Source organism: Neophocaena asiaeorientalis, unplaced genomic scaffold (assembly GCF_003031525.2).
Source record: "Neophocaena asiaeorientalis asiaeorientalis breed wild unplaced genomic scaffold, Neophocaena_asiaeorientalis_V1.1 scaffold29, whole genome shotgun sequence".
In the NCBI taxonomy this organism is placed as follows: Eukaryota; Metazoa; Chordata; class Mammalia; order Artiodactyla; family Phocoenidae; genus Neophocaena; species Neophocaena asiaeorientalis.
In genome coordinates, this window is record NW_020174423.1 from 6,047,570 (window position 1) to 6,056,602 (window position 9,033).

Sequence of the window (9,033 nt, forward strand, 5' to 3'; positions counted from 1 at the left end):
TGTGAAAATGACTCTGCTACCCAAAGCAATCTACAGATTCAATGAAATTCCTATCAAATTACCAATGGCATTTTTTATAGAGGTAGAACAAAAAATCTTAAAATTTGTATGGAGATGCAAAAGACCCCGAATAGCCAAAGCAGTCATGAGGGAAAAAAATGGAGCTGGAGGAATCAGACTCTGTGACTTCAGACTATACTACAAAGCTACATTAATCAAGACAATATGGTACTGGCACAAAAACAGAAATATAGATCAATGGAACAAGATAGAAAGCACAGAGATAAACCCACACACATATGGTCAACTAATCTATGACCAAGGAGGCAAGGGTATACAATGGAGAAAAGACAGTCTCTTCAATAAGTGGTGCTGGGAAAACTGGACAGCTCCATGTGAAAGAATGAAATTAGAACACTCCCTAACACCATACACAAAAATAAACTGGATTAGAGACCTAAATGTAAGACCGGACACTGTAAAACTCTTAGAGGAAAACATAGGAAGAACACTCTTTGACATAAATCACAGCAAGATCTTTTTTGATCTACCTCCTAGAGTAATGGAAATAAAAACAAAAATAAACAAATGGGACCTAATGAAACTTCAAAGCTTTTGGACAGCAAAGGAAACCATAAACAAGATGAAAAGACAACCCTCAGAATGGGAGAAAATATTTGCCAATGAAACAATGGACAAAGGATTAATCTCCAATATATATAAACAGCTCATGCAGCTCAATATTAAAAAAACAAACAACCCAATCCAAAAATGAGCAGAAGACCTAAATAGACATTTCTCCAAAGAAGACATACAGATTGCCAGGAAGCACATGAAAAGCTGCTCAACATCATTAATTATTAGAGAAATGCAAATCAAAACTACAATGAGGTATCACCTCCCACCAGTTAGAATGGGCATCATCAGAAAATCTACAAAGAACAAATGCTGGAGAGGGTGTGGAGAAAAGGGAACCCTCTTGCACTGTTGGTGGGAATGTAAATTGATGCAGCCACTATGGAGAACAGTATGGAGGTTCCTTAAAGAACTAAAAATAAAATTACCATATGATCCAGCAATCCCACTACTGGGCATATACCCAGATAAAACCATAATTCAGAAAAACACATGCACCCCAATATTCATTGCAGCATTATTTACAATAGCCAGGTCATGGAAGCAACCTAAACGCCCATCGACAGACAGATGGATAAAGAAGATATGTTACATATATACAATGGAATATTACTCAGCTATAAAAAAGAACGAAATTGGCCCACTATGTCCCACAGCACCTGGCTCCTGGAGCAGAGCAGGTCTCCCTCTCTCCCTCCCTGCCCTGCAACGTCCAACCCTTTCTCTTTCCGTTTTCCAGTCATGCTCCTTCCTACCCCCTTGCCTTGCCTTCGAGGTAGGGCTTCCCTGAGACAGAAAACTTGTGTTAACACAAACTTTCCATGATTTTCACCATGAGACCATATTTTTCAGAGGCCACAATAACCTCAGGGCAGAAAGCAGGTCTGGGAAGTGGTTCCCACAACCATGGAGGTGCATCTAAGGCAGGACGGCAGCCTCAAGAAGGACTCCTGCAGTCTTAGCCCTGAGGATAAACCAGCCACGCTAAGAGCGTCCTTCCCAAGCCTTGGACCTCAGTTAATTATGAAGTGTTTTGCCAAAATGTAGTGGATTTGACCTGTTTTAGGTGTTGAGTCAGGACGGTAAGGAAACAGAGCTGTGTCTGAGGTTTATTTGTAAGAAATGTTGGTTCCGTCTGGAGTTCAAGCTGACAGAGCTCAACAAATTTCCTGCTCCCAGCACCCTTCCAGGCCAGTTTCATAGCATAGAGTCCTCTGCTCTCATCACTGGACCCAGCTGGTTTTCTCTGGTGGCTGTGTAATCTCCCTACACTCTTTCTTAGAAGGAGCAGAGGGCTGATGGGATGGTAGATTTCAGGAGCAGAACTTGTGTGGACATCTTTTTACACAGCTTATCAGCAGGAGACAAATAAAATGTCCTGCTGATTAGGAGGACGTGTCCTCCCCCTCGCCCTGGGCAGCTGCTGAAAGACAGGTGCATGGTACATGGTATGGAAGGGAACAGGAGGCTGTGCAGCTTTTGCCTGCAGGCCTTCTCTGGTGGAGTAAACTGGTTTTATCTGTACCCCTGATGTAAAGACCAAAAGCCTTGACCAACCCTCTGGCCAGTATAGTAAAAATTTGTCTATAATAATACCTACCTTAGAGCTAAATTCCGATCTATTTGCCTAATTCTTTCTTTTCATCCCTTTCTCCTCTTAGGTCCCTACAAAAGCATAAAGGATCTTGTACCTGGTCCCCAGGCTAAAGGCAAACATCTTCTTTCAAACTTTTTGGCCTGAGTACTTACTAGAGTCAGCAGAGAATGTGCCCAGGGAGAGGGGAGACCTGGGGACACAGCAAGGATGCTTAGAATTCACCTGGCACCTCTCATCTCAGAAAGGGGAGAGGAAACCCAATTTACCATGAGCCAGAAAACTCAGTGTGGCCGCTCTTGTTTTAAGTTGAATCAGCCACTCCAAATATATTTAAAGTGTTTTTTTTTAAATTATGAAATAGTTCAGATATACAAAAAGGCAGAGATATTATTATAATGACTAGTGGTTTACCAACTATCCATCTTAAGAAGTAAGATACTACCAAGATGGTTGAAGCCCCTGGGTACCCCATGTTCAGATCACATGCAACTCTCTCCACTCTGGAGGCAGCCCCTGAACTGGCTTTGCGGTTTACCATCCTATCTCATGTCCTTATACTTTTATTACATTGTCTCGAATCCCTACACAACACATTTTGTGGTTTCACTTATTTAAAAATTTCTTTAAATGGGATTATTTGGTGTACATCCTTCTGGGATCCGCTTCTACTACTAAACTTTTTTAAAAAGATATCATGCTAATACATGAAGTTCTGGTTTACTTTATTCTATCGGTCTAGTGTATTCCATTGTATGACCGTATTACAATTTATTTGTTCATGTTTCTGTTGACAGACAATTAAGTGATTATGTTTTTGTTTGTTTGCTATGCCAGCCATTGCTTTGTGCTGGGCAGAGGTGCAAGAGTGTCTCGGATGTCTGCTGAGGACTAGAATCTCTGAGTCACAGAGTTTGACCATCTTGAGTTTTGTAAGATACTGCCAGAGGGACTGCAAAAGTGATTGGTACCAATGGGTACTCCCACCAGCAATGACGAGAGTTGGCATTTTTCACATTCTGTGGAGGAGTATAAAAATAATGTCAAGATGAGAATTTGCATAGAATTCAGTTCAAGGTTTGTTTTCTGCTTCTCTGAGTCATTTGTCTGTAAGTTTGAAAGGAATTATCGAAAGACTCCTGGGGGCTCATCTAAAGGCTACAGTGTCTGGAGACGGCAGGGCAAGAGGATGTACAAGGAAGCATGGAATCATCTAACCCCAGAGAAGGAAGGGCTCTAGGAGTAAATCTAGTCTTACTTTCCAGCTTAAGGCGCACAGAAATCTATATGGAAGAGTCCCCTACAAAGCCTTTATTCATTCAGCGCACGTTCTTTGAGCACCGACTAAATGACAGGCCCCGTGCTGGATGTTAGGAAACAGTGGTGAGCAAAACCCTCAAGGCACTTACAGTTTAGTGACAGACTGTAGTGAAATACTCAAAATAATACAACTGTGAGTGGGCATAGCGCCACCAAGGGATGGAAACGGGGCTCTGAGAGTATGTAGGGTGGGATGGGGCTACCTTGCTTCCTGAAGGTGTGGAAGAATATTCTAGGCCCCAATGTGAGAAGGAGCCTGGTGTGGTCAGTGCCGAATGAGAGGAGGTTGCCATGAGCTGAGGTTGGCAAGGCATGTGGAGACCAGCCACACTCGGGGTTGTGGACCTTGTTACAGGTCTTGGCCTTTATCCAAAAATCAGTGGAAGCCACTGCAGTTTTTAAGCCAGAGAGTGACACAATCAGATTTGCATTTTACAAAGGTCCCTCATCTACAGTATGGAGAATCAACTGGACTGGGCATGAATGGATGTGGGAGACTAGTTGGGAGGCTATTATAAATGGTTCCCAGTGAGGAATTAGAGGCCTGGACTACATGGTGGCAGAGATAAAATCAAGCTGAAAACCCACTGGGTGTTAATTCTATGTCCAGAGATGTACGTGCATCATCTGATTTAACTCACAGTGTCAGACCTATGAGATGAGTCCTACTGTCATCCCCATCAGGTAACTGATGGAACTGAAGCTTGGAGAGGTTAAGAAACTCACTCAAGTTGTTAAGCTGTGGTTGAGGGTGGGAAAAAGAGGGGTGAAGGATGACCCAGAGAGCCCCCCAGACAGAATTTGAAAACTCCAAGGAAAAAAAAAAAACAGGCTGAAAGGAAATAGGATGTAATCTATGAGCCTGGACCAGGAGGCTGGGCGATCTGATTTGAATCTCAAATCTGTCACTTACCTTCTTGGTCTGGATGACATTCTTTGTCTCTTCTAACTAAGGCTCTAGGATGATTTTATGACTTTGGAAAAGTCATTCGATCTCTCAGCATGTCTGTTTTCTCCTCAGTAAAACAAGGCTAATACCTCTCAGCTGAGATGATACATATGCGAGTGTGTTGTAGACTTTAAAGAGATTTACAGATGTCAGTCATTACCAGAATGACGTCCAGATCCTCGGATGAGGGCAGTCCACTCATTCGGGGCAATTCTCCACGTCAGAATGGGTTTCTTCATCTTGATGTGTGTTGGTTCACAAACTGGCCCCTGTACACGTACAGCAAGGAGAGAGGAAAGACAGAGCAGACCGCTCCAGATTGCTAGGCAGCACGTTTAATAAACAAGGGAACATACTTAGAAGGCTTGTCTCAAGCGGCTGCCAGATGAATATATCTCTGCACCTGCCCACCAGAATCTTAAAGTTTATATAGAGGGCTTACTGGGCTCAGTCATGTATCCCATCCAGATGACCCCAGCAAACCTTATTCTTTCAAGGCCATGTCCTTGGAACAGCTCCCACTGTGGGAATGGCAGGCAGAATGTACATTCCAAGGACAGGGGAGGGAGTGAGGAGCCTCTGATTACCCGGGTGCAGCTTGTGGGTCAACCAGTGGTCACATCCTCTCCATGACCTCCTCCAACAATCTGAGATCAACTTCTCATATCTTCTTCCTTCCACTCTGATCTAGCTGCTGTTGCATGTTAAACCTGACCACACCACCCCTCGCTCGTGACAGAGCTTCAAGCATTGGGGCAGCCACTCTGCCCCCGTTGGGCCGTCTCTTCACACAGGACACTAGTCACTCCTTTAAGAGCACCTCAGCTAGATTCTGCCCTTCAGCCCCTCTGGAGATTCTCTGGTTTTGAAGTGCCTGGGCTAAAATGTGGCCCTCAAAGACGAATGCAAGACCCCTGCTGCTGTCTGACAAGTCCTAAGTATGGTGGACTCAGCTCCTCCTTAGTCCCCACTCTCCACTGCTTCCCTTGCAGCATGCAGCAGTTCAGGTCACACACTACCAGGCTGGCAGAGGCCTCCGATGTGCATCTGAGGAACAAATTCATTTTCACATGACCTCCTCCTGCCTTCCCCAAAGGATGCATGCTACCCATTTTTACAAGATTTAAAGAAAATACAATGTATAAAATACATGGCTTTTTAAATACGGGACCAGATGGCTTCACAGGTGAATTCTACCAAACAATTAGAGAAGAGTTAACATCTGTCTTTCTGAAAATATTCCAAAAAATTGCAGGGGACTGATATTTCCAAACTCATTCTATGAGGCCATAATCACCCTGATACCAAAACCAGACAAAGATATCACAAAAAAAGATTAATAGCACTGATGAACGAAGATGCAAAAATCCTCAACAAAATACTAGCAAACCGAATCCAGCAATACATTAAAAGGATCATACACCATGATCAAGTGGGATTTATCCCAGGGATGCAAGGATTCTTCACTATCAGCAAATCAATCAACGTGATACACCACATTAACAAACTGAAGAATAAAAACCATATGATCATCTCAATAGATGCAGGAAAAGCTTCTGATAAAATTCAACATCCATTTATGATAAAAACTCTCCAGAAAGCAGGCATAGAGGAAACATACCTCAACATAATAAAGGCCATATACAACAAACCCACAGCTAACATCATACTCAATAGTGAAAAGCTGAAAGCATTTCCTCTAAGATCAGGAACAAAACAAGGATGTCCACTCTCACCAATTTTATTCAACATAGTTTTGGAAGTCCAGGCCACAGCAATCAGACAAGAAAAAGAACTAAAAGGAATCCAAATTGGAAAAAAATGAAGTAAAACTGTCACTGTTGGCAGATGATATGATATTATATATAGAAAATCCTAAAGACATCAGTAAAAAACTACTAGAGCTCATCAATGAATTCGGTAAAGTTGCATGATACAAAATTCATGTACAGAAATCTGTTGCATTCCTATACACTAACAATGGAATATCAGAAAGAGAAATTAAGGAGGCAGTCCCATTTACCATCACCTCAAAAAGGGTGAAATACCTAGGAATAAACCTACCTAAGGAGGCAAAAGGCCTGTACTCCAAAAACTGTAAGATGTTGATGAAAGAAATTGAAGATGACACAATCTTTCCACAAGATGGAAAGATATGCTGTGTTCTTGGATTGGAAGAATCAATATTGTTAAATATACCATACTACCCAAGGCAATCTACAGATTCAGTGCAATCCTTATCAAAATAACCAGTGACATTTTCCACAGAACTATAACAAATAATTTTAAAGTTTGTATGGAAACACAAAAGATCCTGAATAGCCAAAAAGAAAGAACAGAAAGAAGAACATAGCTGGAGGAATCATGCTCCCTGAATTCAGACTATACTACAATGATAGAGTAATCAAAAGAGTATGATATGGGCACAAAAACAGACACATAGATCAATGGAAAAGGATAGAGAGCCCAGAAATAAACCCATGCACTTATGGTCAATTAATCTACAACAAAGAAGGCAAGAATACACAATGGAGAAAAGACAGTATCTTCAATAGGTGGTGCTGGGGAAACTGGACAGCTCCATGTAAAAGAAAGAAATTAGAACATTATCTAACACCTTATACAAAAATAAACTCAAAATGGATTAAAGACCTAAATGTAAGACTGGATACTCTTAAAATTCCTAAAGGAAAACATGGGCAGAACACTCATAGACATAAATCACAGCAATATTTTTTTGCACAGCAAAGGAAACCATAAACAAGACGAAAAGACAACCTTCAAAATGGGAGAAGATATTTGCCAATGAATCAACAGACAAAGGATTAATCTCCAAAATATATAAACAGCTCCTGCAGCTCAATATTAAAGAAACAAACAACCCAATCCAAAAATGGGCAGAAAACCTAGATAGACATTTCTCCAAAGAAGACATACAGATGGCCAAGAAGCACATGAAAAGCTGCTCAACATCACTAATTATTAGAGAAATGCAAATCAAAACTACAATGAGGCATCACCTCACACCAGTTAGAATGGGCATCATCAGAAAATCTACAAACAACAAATGCTGGAGAGGGTGTGGAGAAAAGGGAGCCCTCTTGCACTGTTGGTAAGAATGTAAATTGATGCAGCCACTATGGAGAACAGTATGGAGGTTCCTTTAAAAAGTAAAAATAGAATTACCATATGATCCAGCAACCCCCCTACTGGGCATATACCCAGAGAAAACCGCAATTCAAGAAGACACACGCACCCCAATGTTTATTGCAGCACTATTTACAATAGCCAGATCATGGAAGCAACCTAAATGCCCATCGACAGATGAATGGATAAAGAAGATGTGGTACATATATACAATGGAATATTACTCAGCCATAAAAAGAAATGAAATTGAGTCATTTGCTGAGACGTGGATGGATCTAGAGACTGTCATACAGAGTGAAGTAAGTCAGAAAGAGAAAAACAAATATTGTATATTAACACACATATGTGGAACCTAGAAAAATGGTACAGATGAACCGGTTTTCAGGGCAGAAGTTGAGACACAGATGTAGAGATGAAACATATGGACACCGGGGGGGGAAAACTGCAGTGGGGTGGGTATAAAAAAAAACAAAAAAACCCCAAACAAATTAGTTAAAAAATGGGCAGGTCTACGAGCAGCGATGAAGACCCAGTGCAGCCAAAAATAAATAAATAAAATAAATAAATTTTTAAAAAATGGGCAGAAGGACTGAATGGACATTTTTCCAAAGAGGAAATGCACATGGCCAACAGGCACATGAAAAGATGTTCAACATCATTAATCATCAGGGAAATGCAAATCGAAACCACAATGAGAGATAACCTGACCCTATCAGAATGGGGGGTCAAAAAGAACACAAATAACAAATGTTGGCAAGGATGCGGAGAAAAGGGAACCCTCATACACTGTTGGTGGGAATGTAAATTGGTGCAGCCACTGTGGAGAACAGTATGGAGGTTTCTCAAAAAACTAAAAATAGAACTACCAGTTTTCTAGTCATAGACCCAGCAATTCCACTCTTGAGTGTATATCTGAAAAAAACAAAAACAGTAATTCAAAAAGATGCATGCACCTTCACATGTGTTCACAGCAGCATCGTTTACAATTGCCAAGGTATGGAAGCAACCTAAGTGTCCATCAACAGATAAATGGATAAAGAAGATGTGAGATATATATATGTGTATACACACACATACACACACACACACATACAATGGAAGCCATTTGCAGCAACATGGATGGGCTTGGAGGGCATTATGCTAAGTGAAATAAGTCAGACAGAGAAAGACAAATACTGTATGATATCACTTACATGTGGAACCTAAAAAATACAGCAAACCAGTGAATAAAACAAAAAAGAAATAGACTCACAGATATAGAGAACAAACTACTCGTTACCAGTGCAAGAGGGGGAATATGGGGTGGGGGAGTGAGAAGTACAAACTCCCAGAGGTATTGGGTGACATATAGGCTACAAGGATATATTGTACAACATGGGGAATATAG